The 16,765-nt window shown below is 41.3% G+C and overlaps 1 protein-coding gene and 1 pseudogene across 2 annotated transcripts in view; both read right to left on the reverse strand.

Annotated features, from left to right (window-relative positions):
- The window catches only part of LOC129551702 (uncharacterized), a 447,940-nt gene that overhangs the window by 321,054 nt on the left and 110,121 nt on the right, over nt 1-16,765 (reverse strand). The gene's annotated exons all lie outside the window — the stretch shown is intronic.
- On the reverse strand, nt 8,608-8,705 carry LOC129551842 (U6 spliceosomal RNA; annotated as a pseudogene).

The following is a 16,765-nucleotide window of genomic DNA, read 5'->3' on the forward strand; positions in this document are numbered from 1 at the left end:
TTTTCAGGCTGGGCTCAAAGCATCCCTTTTTTCCATCCTCCAAGAAGAAACCCAGACAGTGCAGAGCCTGCAGTCTCAGGCTCACACAGCTTGGGTGTGGAGCCAGCTCTGGCAAACCCTGGCTCCAACAGCCACCAGCTCTGTGACCACTGCTGCTGCTAAGTCGCATCAGTCGGGTCCGACTCTGTACGACCCCATAGATGGCAGCCCAACAGGCTCCTCTGTCCCTGGGATTCTCCAGGCAAGAATACTGGAGTGGGTTGTCATTTCCTTCTGTGACCACAGGGAAGTCATTCAAAGCCTCCATATACCTCAGTGCTTTGAATGCATGGAGCTATGAGAATAATAATGGGATTCTTCTGAATATTCAATGAGCTTGCCCACATGAAGTCACTAGCAAAATACCTGAAACAGTGCAATGCTGATCCTTCATCAAAATGTATGCTCACAGATTTAAAAAAATAAAAAGAAATTTTAAAAAGGCAGTGGACCTGTGAATATAACTGAGGTGTGAGAGAATTAATATGGTTCTTTTTCTCCGTGCCTTATAGAAGGATGATTAATACTAACATTTTTCTGCCTCCACCACTGGGCACCTCCTTGCATTTCTTAGAACTCAGCAACACAGTCCTTGCACTTCCTGCTCCTTCTATGTGCCCAGCATTCACATGCTGTTCCTTCAAGTCTTTTAGTGTTCTGCTGAGACATTACCATCCCACAGAGAATGTTCCTGACTACTTGCTCCAAAATAGCACCCTGTATGGGTCGCTATTCTTCATGGAATTAGGGCCACCTAAGAGTTGGACGGAGGTTCGTGACATTGTACAGGAGACAGGGACCAAGACCATCCCCAAGGAAAAGAAATGCAAAAAAGCAAAATGGCTGTCTGAGGAGGCCTTACAAATAGCTGTGAAAAGAAGAGAAGCAAAAAGCAAAGGAGAAAAGGAAAGATATAAGCATCTGAATGCTCAGTTCCAAAGAATAGCAAGGAGAGATAAGAAAGCCTTCCTCAGCGATCAATGCAAAGAAATAGAGGAAAACAACAGAATAGGAAAAACAAGAGATCTCGTCAAGAAAATTAGAGACACCAAGGGAACATTTCATACAAAGATGGGCTCGATAAAAGACAGAAATGGTATGGACCTAACAGAAGCAGAAGATATTAAAAGAGGTGGCAAGAATACAAAGAACTGTACAAAAAAGATATTCACGACCAAGATAGTCACGATGGCGTGATCACTCACCTGGAACCAGACATCTTGGAATGTGAAGTCAAGTGGGCCTTAGAGAGCATCACGATGAACAAAGCTAGTGGAGGTGATGGAATTCAACTGAGCTATTTCAAATCCTGAAAGATGATGCTGTGAAAGTGCTGCACTCAATATGCCAGCAAATTTGGAAAACTCAGCAGTGGCCACAGGACTGGAAGAGGTCAGTCTTCATTCCAATCCCAAAGAAAGGCAATGCCAAAGAATGCTCAAACTACCGCACAATTGCACTCATCTCACACGCTAGTAAAGTCATGCTCAAAATTCTCCAAGCCAGGCTTCAGCAATATGTGAACCGTGAAGTTCCAGATGTTCAAGCAGGTTTTAGAAAAGGCAGAGGCACCAGAGATCAAATTGTCAACATCCGCTGGATCGTGGAGAAAGCAAGAGAGTTCCAGAAAAACATCTCTTTCTGCTTCATTGACTATGCAAAAGCCTTTGACTGTGTGGATCACAATAAACTGTGGAACATTCTGAAAGAGATGGGAATCCCAGACCACCTGACCTGCCTCTTGAGAAACCTGTATGCAGGTCAGGAAGCAACACTTAGAACTGGACATGGAACAACAGACTGGTTCCAAATAGGAAAAGGAATATGTCAAGGTTGTATATTGTCACCCTGCTTATTTAACTTATATGCAGAGTACATCATGAGGAACGCTGGGCTGGAAGAAGCACAAGCTGGAATCAAGATTGCCGGGAGAAATATCAGTAACCTCAGATATGTAGATGACACCACCCTTATGGCAGAAAGTGAAGAGGAACTCAAAGGCCTCCTGATGAAAGTGAAAGAGGAGAGTGAAAAGGTTGGCTTGAAGCTCAACATTCAGAAAACAAAGATCATGGCATCTGGTCCCATCACTTCATAGGAAATAGATGGGGAAACAGTGGAAACAGTGTCAGACTTTATTTTTTTGGGTTCCAAAATCACTGCAGATGCTGATTGCAGCCATGAAATTAAAAGACGCTTGCTCCTTGGAAGGAAAGTTATGACCAGCCTAGATAGCATATTAAAAAGCAGAGACATTACTTTGCCAACCAACGTCCGTCTAGTCAAGGCTATGGTTTTTCCCGTGGTCATGTATGGATGTGAGAGTTGGAGAAGAAACCTGATCGCCGAAGAATTGATGCTTTTGAACTGTGGTGTTGGAGAAGACTCTTGCGAGTCCCTTGGACTGCAAGGAGATCCAACCAGTCCATTCTAAAGGAGATCAATCCTGGGTGTTCATTGGAAGGACTGATGCTAAAGCTGAAACTGCAATACTTTGGCTACCTCATGCGATGAGTTGACTCACTGGAAAAGAGTCTGATGCTGGGAGGGACTGGGGGCTGGAGGAGAAGGGGACAACAGAGAATGAAATGGCTGGATGGCATCACCAACTCGATGGACATGAGTTTGAGTGAACTCCAGGAGTTGGTGATGGACAGGGAGGCCTGGCGTGCTGTGCTTCTTGGGGTCACAAGGAGTCGGACACGACTGAGCAACTGAACTGAACTGAACTGAACTGAAGAGTTGGACACGACTGAGCAACCTAACTGAATGGTTCATCATGTATTGGTTTCCTTGGAGTCTGTCTCCCCACGTGAAGACAGGGACTTCTGTTCTCGGTCTTCCCTGCATCTGTGACAGCGACTGGCACATTACAGGTACTCAAAAATATGTGCTAAGTAAGTAAGCGCTGTTACTGAATGAATCCTCACCAACCAGCTTATACAGAGGGACAGTGATATTTACTGTGTGTTAGCATGTGAGGTCGGAGGTGCAGCTTGGTTCCCTGACAGGACACTCCCAGCTACACCCATAGTAAGACCCGAAAGCAAAAAAGACACTTCTCTTCACTCTGACACTAGGTTGTTTCAATTTATTTCGAAAAGCGTAAGCATTCAAGATTTTCTATGGCCAAAAACAAGACAGGAAGCCAACAGTAGTTCAGATAATGAACTCCTTATTGCAAAATTCAGACTTAAATTGAAGAAAGTAAAACCACTAGACCATTCAGATATGACCTAAATCAAATCCCTTACAATTATACAGTGGAAGTGACAAATAGATTCAAGGGATTAGATCTCATCGACAGAATGCCTGAAGAACTATGGATGGAGTTTCGTGACACTGTACAGGAAGCAATGATCAAGATTATCCCCAAGAAAAAGAAATGGCAAAAGGCAAAATGGTTGTCCAAGGAGGCCTTACAAATAGCTGAGAAAAGAAAAGATGCAAAAGGTGAAGGAGAAAAGGAAAGATATACCCATTTGAATACAGAGTTCCAAAGAATAGCAGGAGAGATAAGAGAGCCTTCCTCAGCGATCAATGCAAAGAAATAGAGGAAAACAATAGAATGGGAAAGACTAAAGATCTCTTCAAGAAAATTAGAGATACCACACAATAAAGGATAGAAATGGTATAGATATAACAGAAGCAGAAGATATTAAGAATAGATGAAAAGAATACACAGAAGAACTATACAAAAAAGATCTTCATGACCCAGATAATCATGATGGTGTGATCACTCACCTAGAGCCAGATATCCTGGAATGCAAAGTAAAGTGGGCCTTGGGAAGCATCACTACAAATAAAGCTAGTGGAGGTGATGGAATTCCAGTTGAGCTATTTCAAATTCTAAAAGATGATGCTGTGAAAGTGCTGCACTCAATATGTTAGCAAATTTGGAAAACTCAGCAGTGGCCACAGGACTGGAAAAGGTCAGTTTTCATTCCAATCCCAAAGAAGGGCAATGGCAAAGAATATTCAAGCTACTACACAATTGCACTCATCTTACATGCTAGCAGAATTCTCCAAGCCAGGCTTCAACACTACGTGAACCATGAACTTCCAGATGTTCAAGTTGGATTTAGAAAAGGCAGAAGAACCAGAGATCAAATTGCCAACATCCGTTGGATCATTGAAAAAGCAAGAGAATTCCAGAAAAGCATCTACTTCTGCTTAAATGATTACGCCAAAGCCTTTGATTGTGTGCATCACAACAAACTGTGGAAAATTCCTCAAGAGATGGGAAAACAGACCACCTAATTTGCCTCCTGAGAAACCTGTATGCAGGTCAAGAAGCAAAAATTAGAACTGGACATGGAACAACAGACTGGTTCAGAACTGGGGAAGGAGTACGTCACATCTGTATATTGTCACCCTGCTTATTTAACTTACATGCAGAGTACATCATGCAAAATGCCAGGCTGGATGAAGCACAAGCTGGAATCAAGATTGCCAGGAGAAACATCAATACCCTTAGATATGCAGATGACACCACCCTTACGGCAGAAAGCAAAGAAGAACTAAAGAGCCTGTTGATGAAAGTGAAAGAGGACAGTGAGAAAGCTGGCTTAAAACTCAACATTTAAAAAACTATGATCATGGCATCTGGTCCCATCACTTCATGGCAAATAGATGGGGAAACAATGCAAACAATGACAGACTTTATTTTGGGGGGGCTTCAAAATCACTGCAGATGGTGACTGCATCCATGAAATTAAATGATGCTTGCTCCTTGAAAGAAAAGCTATGACAAACCTAGACAGCATATTAAAAAACAGAGACATTACTTTGCCAAGAAAGGTCCATCTACTCAAAGCTATGGTTTTTCCAGCAGTCATGTATGGATGTGAGAGTTGGACTTAAAGAAAGCTGAGCACCGAAGAATTGATGCTTTTGAACTGTAGTGTTGGAGAAGACCCTTGAGAGTCCCTTGGACTACAAGGGAACCAAACCAGTCAATCCAAAAGGAAATCAGTCCTGAATATTCATTGGAGGGACTGACGCTGAAGTTGGAACTCCAATACTTTGGCCACCTGCACTTTTGCCACCTGATGCAAAGAGATGACTCATTGGAAAAGACACTGATGCTGGGAAAGATTGAAGGCAGGAGGAGAAGGGGACAACATAGGATGAGATGGTTGGATGGCATCACTGACTTGGATGGGAGTTTGAGCAAGGTCTGGGAGCTGGTGATGGACAGGGAGGCCTGGCATGCTGCAGTCCATGGGGTCACAAAGAGTTGGACATGACTGAGTGACTGAAGTGAACTGAATGGCCATAAAAAGACTGAAATTATTCTATATTTTATAATCATTGTTAAAGTATCACAGGCTCAGTAGGTATAAAAAACACAACTAGGTTTGAAACACCAGTTGCTCCCAGCTGACAGTTAGGGTGTTCGCTTGACTGAGTCAGGTACATACATCTTTTTCATTTCTCTTCTATAAGTCTTGCTGTAAAAACCACAGTGTGTTAAATGCATCTCAGCTGGCGTTCTATGTGGTTAAGTTTGAAAATCATAGGTCAAATCTGTACTATGTTTTAATTAACTTAGATAGTCTTCATGTTACTTAACAAGCAGAGTGTACCAGCCATGGGGAATTCATGGACAGAAGTGTGGTCACTCGTTGTCTGTGCACGGGGCCAACAGGATGCTTCCCGAGCCTCAATCATACTAGCAGAATGGGCTCACTCTATGCTTTTCCCAAATATTAAACACCTTTATTATAGGTAGTGGGCTTCCCTGGTGGCTCAGATGGTTAAAAACTGGCCTGCAGTGCAGGAGACCAGCGTTTGATCCCTGGGGGAAGATCCCCTGGAAAAGGGAATGGCCAGTATTCTTGCCTAGAATTCCATGGACAGAGAAGACTGTCAGGCTACAGTTGTTGGGGACACAGAGAGTCAGCTAAGGGGTATCCTAAATCAATATTTGTTATGTATTTTTTCTCATGCTATGCATTTTTTCCTCATATTGTGAATCACCTCACAATATGATTCAGGATGATGCTTGTAATAATTACATGGAACTCCTGAAACTTTCCCGACTTTATTTTCATTTGAATATCAGTCTAGTGACTCCTTAGGAAATTCCTATAGCAGAAATAAAGGGCAGTACCAAGAAAACCCATTTTACAAATAAGGAAGTGGTGGTTACTTACCCTAGGTTCAGATTCTAACTGAAAATTCAGGACAGAAGCATTTGTATCAGAGCCTACTGTTAAAGCTTCAAAAAGAGAATAATTTCTTTCCTAGCAAGATGTTCAAACTTATCAGTTGATCCCAAGATCATTTAATTCTCTTTAGCTTTGTGCCCGGAGAAGGTGATGGCAAGCCACTCCAGTAGTCTTGCCTAGAAAATCCCACGGATGGAGGAGCCTGGTAGGCTGCAGTCCATGGGGTCGCTAGGGGTCAGACACGACTGAGAGACTTCACCTTCACTTTTCACTTTCACACATTGGAGAAGGAAATGGCAACCCACTCCAGTGTTCTTGCCTGGAGAATCCCAGGGACCGGGGAGCCTGGTGGGCTTCCATCTATGGGGTCACACAGAGTCGGACACGATTGAAGTGACTTAGCAGCAGCAGCAGCAGCTTTGTGCCAACACCAGTTGCTATTTATCACCAGACTTCGAAAGGGAGTAAGAGCTTGGAGAGACGGCATGTGGATTTCTTTAAATTAAGATATAATTGTCTTATAGCATTATATTGATTTTAGTTATATAACATAATAATTGGATATATGTACATTTGGGGAAATGATTACCTAAATAAATTTAGTTAACATCCATAATGCATAGTTAGCAACTTCCAAATATATAACACAATATGGTTAACTATATTCATTGTGCTGTAAAGTACAGGATTCATTACCTTATAACTGGAAGCTTAATCCTTTTGACCCCCTAAGCCCATTTCACCCAACTCTCCCTCTGACAACTACCAATGTCTGTATCTATGAGTTCAGATGTTTGCAGATTCCACACATCTGTGTGATTCATTTCATTTAGGCTAATGCCCTCAAGGCTCCTATTCATACTGTCACAAATGGCATGATTTTTTCCTTTTTTAAATAATTTTCCATTATTTTCTTTCTTTATTCACCCATCAGTGGACAATTATTTGTTTCCATGCATTGGTTATTATAACCAATATTGCAATGAATGTGGAGGTACAGATACATTTTGGAGTTAATGTTTTGTTTCCTTTGACTAATTACCCAGAAGCGGAATTGCTGGATCATATGGTAGTTTCATTTTTAACTTTTCGAGGAACCTCCACACTGTTTTCCGTAATGATTGTACCAACTTACATCCCACAGACAGTGAAAGGCTACTCTATTTTCCAAGCCCTTGTCAACATTTGCTACTACTTGTCTTTTTGATAATAGCCTTAAATGGCAACCCACTCCAGTGTTCTTGCCTGGAGAATCCCAGGGACGGCGGAGAATGGTGGGCTGTTGTCTGTGGGGTCGCACAGAGTCGGACACGACTGAAGTAACTTAGCAGCAGCAGCATGTGAGAAGTGGTATTTGATTGTTGTTTTGATTTGCACTTTCTTGATAATTAGTGATGTTAAGCTCTTTCTCATGTATCTATTAAAAAACATCTGCATGTGTTTTTTGAAAAAATGTCTATTCAAGTCCTCTGCCCTTTTTGAAATCAGATTGTCTGGGTTTTGGGATTTTGCTTTTGGTTTGTTTGTTTGCTGTTGAGTTGTATAAGTTCTTTGTATATTTTGGATATTACCTTCTTATCAGATGTATGTTTTGTAATTCTTTTCTCCCAATCGGTAGGTTGTCTTTTCATTTTGTTGATGGTTTCCTTTGCTATATACAGCATTTTAGTTTGATGTAAAGCTGAAACTCCAATACTTTGGCCACCTCATGCGACGAGTTGACTCATTGGAAAAGACTCCGATGCTGGGAGGGATTGGGGGCAGGAGGAGAAGGGGAGGACAGAGAATGAGATGGATGGATGGCATCACTGACTCGATGGACATGAGTTTGAGTGAACTCCGGGAGTTGGTGATGGACAGGGAGGCCTGGCGTGCTGTGATTCATGGGGTCACAGAGTCGGACACGACTAAGAGACTGAACTGAACTGAATCTTACTTACCTTTTTGTTGCCTTTGCTTTTGGTGTCAAATCCAAAAATATCACTGTCAAGACAGATGCCAAGGACCATATCTCCTATGTTTTCTTGTAGAAGTTTTATGGCTTTAAGTCTTAGATTCAAGATTTTAATCTATCTTGAGTTCATTTTTCTGTATGGAATATAAAAATGACTAAACAGAAACGTCAATTAAATAGAGTTGGGAGACTGGAAGGGGGAGCTCTCCTGATAGCAGAGCCCAGCAAAAAGAAAGTGAAAATGAAGTCGTTCAGTCATGTCTGACTCTTTGTGACCCCGTGGACTGTAGCCCACCAAGCTCCTCCGTCCATGGGATTCTCCAGGCAAGAATACTGGAGTCGGTTGCCATTTCCTTCTCCAGGGGATCTTCCCAACCCAGGGATCTAACTGAGGTCTCCTGCATTGCAGGCAGATGCTTTATCCTCTGAGCCACCAGGGAAGCTCATATGGAATGCTTCATGAATTTGCGTGTCATCCTTGGGCAGGGGCCATGCTAATCTTCTCTGTATCGTTCCAAGAACAAAGACCCCTATTCTTTCCTGGCAAGGACTCAGCCAATGAAAATCCATGAACTCTCTGTTTACTGTAATCCTCCCAACTTCTTTTCCTCTCTATAAAAGTATCCTTCTTCCATTGCTGTATGGGGACTTTCATGTAGCTCACCATAGTTGCAGACATTGAATTACAATTCTCTACTGATCCCAAATAAACCCATCTTTGCTAGAGCAATATCTGGCAATTATTTCAGGTCAACAGGTGTAAGATAGTGGTCCAGTTTCATTCTCTTGTATGTGGCTTTTCAGTTTTCCCAACACCACTTATTGAAGAGACTGTCCTTTTCACTGTATCTCCTTAGGTTCTTTGTTATAAATTAATTTACCATATAGGCATGGGTCTATTCCCAGGCTCTCTATTCTGTTCCATTGATGTGTGTGCCATACCATATTGCTTTTATTACTGTAGCTTTGTAGTACAGTTTGAAATCCGGGAGTGTGATAGGTCCAGGTTTGTTCTTTTTCATGATTACTTTGGCTATTCAGGGTCTTTTGTGGTTCCACACATTTTAGTGTTGTTTGTTCTATTTCTGTGAAAAATGTCATTGGAATTTTGGTGGGGATTGCACTGAATCTATAGATTACTTTGGACAGTATGGGCATTTTAACAATATTAATTATTCTAATCCATGGGCACAGAGTATCTTTTCATTTATGTGTGTCTCCTTCAATTTTTTCACTGTTGTCTTACATTTTTAATGTACAAGTCTTTCATTCCTTGGTTAACTTTATACTTTGATATTTTATACTTTTTGAGGCAATCATAAATGTAATTGATTTCTTAATTTCTCTGCTAGTTCATTATTAGTATATAGAAATGCAACTAATTTTTGTATGTTTATTTTGTATCCTCCAAGTTTACTGAGTTTATTAGTTCCAACAGGTTTTTTGGTGGAGTTTTTAGGGTCTTCTATATATAATACAATGTCATCTACAAAGAGAAGACAGTTTTATGTCTTCCTTTCCAATTTGAAAGACTTTTCTTTTCCTTGTCTAACTGCTGTAGATAAGACTTTCAATATTATACTGAACAAAAATAGGAAGAGTGAGCATCCTTGTCTTGTGCCTAATCTTAGAGGAAATGCTTTCAACTTTTAACTATTGAAGAGAGTTTCAGAAAAACATCTATTTCTGCTTCATTGACTATGCCAAAGCCTTTGACTGTGTGGATCACAATAAACTGTGGAACATTCTGAAAGAGATGGGAATCCAAGACCACCTGACCTGCCTCTTGAGAAACCTGTATGCAGGTCAGGAAGCAACAGTTAGAACTGGACATGGAACAACAGACTGGTTCCAAATAGGAAAAGGTGTACGTCAAGGCTGTATATTGTCACCTTGCTTATTTAACTTATATGCAGAGTACATCATGAGGAACGCTGGGCTGGAAGAAGCACAAGCTGGAATCAAGATTGCTGGGAGAAATATCAATAACCTCAGATATGCAGATGACACCACCCTTATGGCAGAAAGTGAAGAGAAACTCAAAAGCCTCTTGATGAAAGTGAAAGAGGAGAGTGAAAAGGTTGGCTTGAAGCTCAACATTCAGAAAACAATGATCATGGCATCTGGTCCCATCACTTCATGGGAAATAGATTGAAAAACAGTGGAAACAGTGTCAGACTTTTATTTTTTGGGGCTCCAAAATCACTACAGATGCTGATTGCAGCCATGAAATTAAAAGACGCTTGCTCCTTGGAAGGAAAGTTATGACTAACCTTGATAGTATATTAAAAAGCAGAGACATTACTCTGCCAACCAACATCCGTCTAGTCAAGGCAATGGTTTTTCCCGTGGTCATGTATGGATGTGAGAGTTGGACTGTGAAGAAGGCTGATCGCCGAAGAATCGATGCTTTTGAACTGGGGTGTTGGAGAAGACTCTTGAGAGTCCCTTATACTGCAAGGAGATCCAACCAGTCCATTCTAAAGGAGATCAATCCTGGATGTTCATTGGAGGGACTGATGCTAAAGCTGAAACTGCAATACTTTGGCCACCTCATGCGACGAGTTGACTCACTGGAAAAGACTCTGATGCTGGGAAAGGTTGGGGGCGGGAGGAGAAGGGGACGACCGAGAATGAGATGGCTGGATGGCATCACCGACTCTGTGGACATGAGTTTGAGTGAACTCCGGGAGTTGGTGATGGACAGGGAGGCCTGGCGTGCTGTGATTCATGGGGTCGCGGAGAGTCGGACACGACTGAGCGACTGAACTGAACTGAACTGATGATGTTACCTGTGGGCTTGTTATATATGAAATTTATTATGCTGAGGAACAATACCTCTATACCTACTTTGTTGAAATTTTTCATCATGAAAGAATATTGAATTTTATCAAATGCTTTTTCTGCATCTGTGGAAGTGATCATATCATTTTTATCCTTCATTTTGTTAATGTGGTATATCACAGTTTCACAGATGTTGAACCATTGTTGCATCCCTGCAATAAATTCAACTCAATCATATTGTATGATCCTTTCAATGTACTGTTGAATTCAATTTGCTGATACTTTGTTGAAATTTCTGCATCACTATTCAGTGGGGATATTGGCCTATAATTTTATTTTCTTGCTGTTTGATTTTGGTGTCAGGGTAATGCTGGCCTTGAAAACTGATTTTAAAAATGCTCCCTTCTCTTCTATTTTTTGCAAGAGTTTGAGAAAGACTGGTATTAATTCTTCTTTCAGTTTTCATTAGAATTCATCAGTGAAGCCATCTGGTCCTGAACTTCATTTGTCAAGTACAGTGCATTTTTAATAAAGCAGTTTCAAAGAGAACTCTGTATCTTAATAAACACACAATATGAGAGGTGTGCTTACCCAGACAATCATTCTCTTAGGGAACATTGGTTTAATTTCAACATTGTACTAATTCTGGCACTAACTCAATAGAAGCTCTTTCTCCTTTACATCAGTTATACTTAAAAGTTACTGAATCAAAACAACCGTAAAATTAAAGAAAATACTGTATACTGGCAACCTATAACAAATATGCCAAAATATCAATAACTTGTCCAATTTTTCATGGCATAATGATCAGTAAATGCCATGTCATTGCTCCAGTAGATCTCTAGGTCATTATAGCTTCATGACTGAGATCTGAGGCCAGACCAAACTCCCCATAAGGGACCATATAATCCCATGTTTGATCCTCTCCCAAAACTTGACATGCCCAAAACACTAGCCCAAGTAAGAATCAGAATGCTCTTCTTCTTAAAGACGAATAATCCCTATTACCTTTGGTGCCTCAGTCCCTGAATCCAGGGTCCTGGCTGCCTTCACCATGGTTAGGGTACAACTCCTACCAACATTCTTAGATGGTCATCATTCCTTAAGGTTTGATACTTCCCTGGTGGCTCAGACAGTAAAGCATCTGCCTACAGTGCAAGAGACCCGGGTTCAATTCCTGGGTTGGGAAGATCTCCTGGAGAAGGAAATGGCAACCCACTCAGTATTCTTGCCTGGAAAATCCCATGGATGGAGGAACCTGGTAGGCTACAGTCCATGGGGTCACAAAGAGTCAGACACAACTGAGCTACTTCACTTTCACTTTTCACCTTCTTTAACAGATAGGTTCAGACAGGAGTCTGACATGACAAAACTAGCCTGTGTGCCAAATAGGATAAGTTCTTTACTTCAGTAACACAGACATTGCCCTAGGTGAGTGTCTGGACTGGAATTATGTGCTTCCAGGGTCAACTAATTCACAGTCTCGCAACCAGAACTTCCACTTAGCCTCCAGCCCTGAGCCTGAGACACAACCTCACCCAACAGACACACACATTCTGGTAGGGACGGATTCACTCTCAGGAGTGGCACTGCTCTTCCCTGTAGACAAGCTGAAATGAAGGCTGCACAAATTAATTTAAAATGTTTAATAATTTTGGATTCCTAAAGAAAGGCATCATTATGGGGCCCACCTCCTCAGAGGAAACTCCTCTACTTTTACGCAAATTTATGGTTAGAGATGCATTGATAATGAAAGGTTTCTCCCTCTGCCTCTCAGGTAGTAACTAAACTCAAAGGGGTCTAAGAGAAAAAGGGTAACATCTACTGCCTACACCCTGAACAAATACTCTGGCACAGCTAAAATGTCATTTTTAAGGACTACGTTTTCAAGGACTATGTATATACATATATGGAGAAGGAAATGGCAACCCACTCCAGTGTTCTTGCCTGGAGAATCCCAGGGACGGGGGAGCCTGGTGGGCTGCCGTCTATGGGGTCACACAGAGTCGGACACAACTGAAGTGACTTAGCAGCATATATATATATATATATATATACAAGGACTATATATATATCACAAGGACTATACCCACATATGTGTATATGTGTATAGTCCATATAAAAATATGTGTGTACATATATATCTGTGTGTATGATGCCTTGTAGATGATAATGTTATCAACAAAAACTACCTGTTTAATGAAAGGTAGCTATTGTTATTAAAAACATAATCATACAGTGCATAGATTCTGCTGGGCTACTTCTTAACTAAATATAGGAAAAATCACATGGAATGGCAACCAGCATTTATTTCCACCTTCTTAGCCTTCTAAATATTCATTCAAATATATATATATGAAAGTGTGTTAATCACTCAGTTGTGTCCACGGAATTTTCCAGACCCAGGAATCAAACCTGGGTCTCCTGTATTTCAGGCAGATTCTTTACCATCTGAGCCACCAAGGAAGCCTATATATACATATGTATATATAGAGAGAGGCTGTGTCCTCATATGACACATAAGCCCTCATTTATATATGGGCTTCCTTGGTGGCTCAGATGGTAAAGAATCTGCCTGAAATACAGGAGACCCAGGTTCAATCCCTAGGTCAGGAAGATCCTCTGGAGAAGGGAATAGCTACCCACTCCAGTATTCTAGCCTGGAGAATTTCATGGACAGAGGAGACTGGTGGGATATAATCTATGGGGTCACAAAGAGTCAGACATGACTGAGCGACTAACACTTTCACACTTTCATATACATGCTGCTGCTGCTAAGTCACTTCAGTCGTGTCCTACTCTATGCGACCCCATACATGGCAGCCCACCAGGCTCCCCCGTCCTGGGATTCTCCAGGCAAGAACAGTGGAGTGGGTTGCCATTTGCTTCTCCAATTTCATATACATAAATATACGTAAATGGAATACTACTCATCCATGGAAAAAAAGAATGAAATAATACCATTTGCAACAACATGGATGAACCTAGAAATTGTCATACTAAGTGAAGTAAGCAGGAAGACAAATACCGTATGACATCACTTATACATGGAATCTAAAACGTGATGTAAATGAAGCCTATCTATGAAACAGAAATAGAGTTACAGATATAGAAAACAGACTTGTGGTTGCCAAGGGGGAGCAGGTGTTGGGGAGGGAAGTACTAGGAGTTTCAGGTTAGCAGTTGTAAACTAATATATACAGGATGGACAAACAAGGTCCTACTGTATAGCAAAGGGAACTATATTCAATATCCAGTGATAAACCATAATGGAAAAGAATGTGTGTGTGAATGTGTATCATACAATCTTCACAACCACCCTATGAGAAAGCTACTATTATTATCCTCACTTTAAAGATGGGAAAATTAAGGCCCAAGTTTACACAGCTTGGAAGTGGCAGAGCAAGCATTTAAACCCAGGCCATCTGAGCTCTGGAGTGTTTTTAACCACTGGGCTCTACTGCCTAAGGTGGAATCAGTTCCCCTGGAGCACCACCAGAGAAGGTGTTACTCTGGTGGTCTTGCTATCTCATATTTTTTTCAGATGATCCTGGGACTTTAGGATTTCTTTTTCTGCAGCTCACACTAGTGGAACATCTATGTCATTTCAAGAAGTTCAAAGACTGAACTGGTCACTTATTTAGCAGCACTGCATTGGGCACTGAGAATGTACAGGGTAGAGAGAAGGTGGCCCTGCAGAAGCCCAGCCTAATGTGATGGTCCTCAGAGAAAGATGGGCCTGTGCAAGGTAATTGGTTTAGGAGAGGTCATGAGAGTGGGGCCCTCATGATGGGAGTAGCGTCCTTATAAGGAGAGACACTGGAAAGTCTGCTCTCACTCTCTCTGTCATACGAGGATACAGCAAGAAGGTGGCAATCTGTCAACCCAAGGAGGAAGTCCTCACTAGAAACCGATCATGCTGGCACCTTGATCTGAGACATCTCGTCCCTAGAACTATGAGAAAATAGATTTCTGTTGGTAAGGTCACCCAGTCCATGGTATTTGGTTATGGCAGCTCAAGCTAAGACAGACACAGACAATGTTTGACGACAAAGACAGGATAGATACTCAAATCTGTTCATGGAAGAGATTCAAACGAGAGTGAGAAACCATATTTAGAGGTTCACTGGTATTTATGCATTTTAATAGAGAAAGTAAACAGGGAAGGATGGCAGATGATTTTTTTCATCACTACTCTTGATACCACTTACTGAACATTTAACATAATATCTTCTCATTTAATCCTCCAGAACAACCCTATGTGAACTGGAATTTAGAGGGACTAGGTCATCTCCACAGAGCATACAGCAATATCGGCAGGACAAAGATGCGGCCCTGGCTCTGACTGCAAAGCCCCCCAACTCTGCCTTGCAGCATCCAGAAGGTAGCAGGACAGGTCTAGATTTTTCTGGTCAAGTTTCCAAAGCAGCTAAAATCCAGAAGGATGGACACTGGGCAAACAACTCCTAGAATCAAAACACAACAGTGTACGTTTTTTTAGCTCCTTCCAAGACAAAGAAAAGGAGCAGCTTCTTACCTGTAACATGATTCTCCCTTTGAAATTAATCCAGGGTGAATAAAAAGATAGCATCAGCCAAAGTTGCACATGGAGACTCTGATCAATCTCAAAAAATCCTAAAAGGGACTTTGCTAGATCTAGATAATCATCGCTTGTGTCATTTAATCTTAGATCATATTTCCTTTTGGGTTTCCCTGATAGTTCTGTTGGTAAAGAATCTGCCTGCAATGCAGGAGACCCTGGTTCAATTCCCGGGTTGGAGAGATCCACTAGAGAAGAGTTAGGCTACCCACTTCAGTATTCTTGGGCTTCCCTTGTGCCTCAGCTGATAAAGAACCTGCCAGGAATGTGGGAGATCTGGGTTCGATTCCTGGGTTGGGAAGATCCCTGGAGAAGGCAAAGGCTACCCACTCTAGTATTCTGGCCCAGAGAATTCCATGAACTGTATAGTCCATGGGGTCGCAAAGAGTTGGACACTACTGAGGTCTTTCACTCTTTTCACTTTTCATATTTCCTTTCAGGCAAGTGTGAGAACTGGGAAGGATCTGATGCTTAAAATTTAACAACAAGACAGTATATAAAGATTTTGGATTTGAAATCCAATGTACACTGTTCTCCCTTCACTCAGAAAACCTGTGCTCTAAAGTGAATCAGTGGAGGAATGAAAAGTTGGGTGATGCTTATGGAGCCATTGCAGTATGGCTGCATTTTCTGCCTGAAGCTCTCTGCTCATTTGAGCATGTCATTCTTCGGAACAGGCCAGTAGTTAAAAAAAATTACCCCACAAATCAGTGAAGGCATTCTTTGTCAAGCATCTGGCAGGTTGTTAAATGCATAATTTCTTTCTTTCCCAGCCAAATGATTTCAGCACAGTGTACTACCAGATGCCTTTGTTTCTGAACAAATGATGATAGAAAGCAATCTCTGTCTAACCACATAGGTATAAATAGTGAATAATCTTGGTTCTCTTTAAAATGTAATGCAACAAACTGTGGAGCCCTGAATTTGATGACACACTGTGCAACTTTCTCTCAATTTTTTATGGGTATTTTCTATCTCCCAAGATTATTCTAAAGAATAAGGGGAATGATACATTCAGAGATAAACAGATGATAAATGTTTGCTCTACTTGTTTTGCTATAAGAGTAAATTCTGTCTCAGGAATTACAAAGTATTCATATGTGTGAGCAGAATTCAATAGCATAATCAAATAAGCCTTAAGAAAATGTTCTATTGATAAGCATTTTAAAATATTCATAATTGCTGTTGCTCTGTATGCTAATTAAGCAAATTCAA

This window comes from Moschus berezovskii, chromosome 17 (genome assembly GCF_049115385.1).
Source record: "Moschus berezovskii isolate FMDL1 chromosome 17, NW_MosBer_1.0, whole genome shotgun sequence".
In the NCBI taxonomy this organism is placed as follows: domain Eukaryota; kingdom Metazoa; phylum Chordata; class Mammalia; order Artiodactyla; family Moschidae; genus Moschus; species Moschus berezovskii.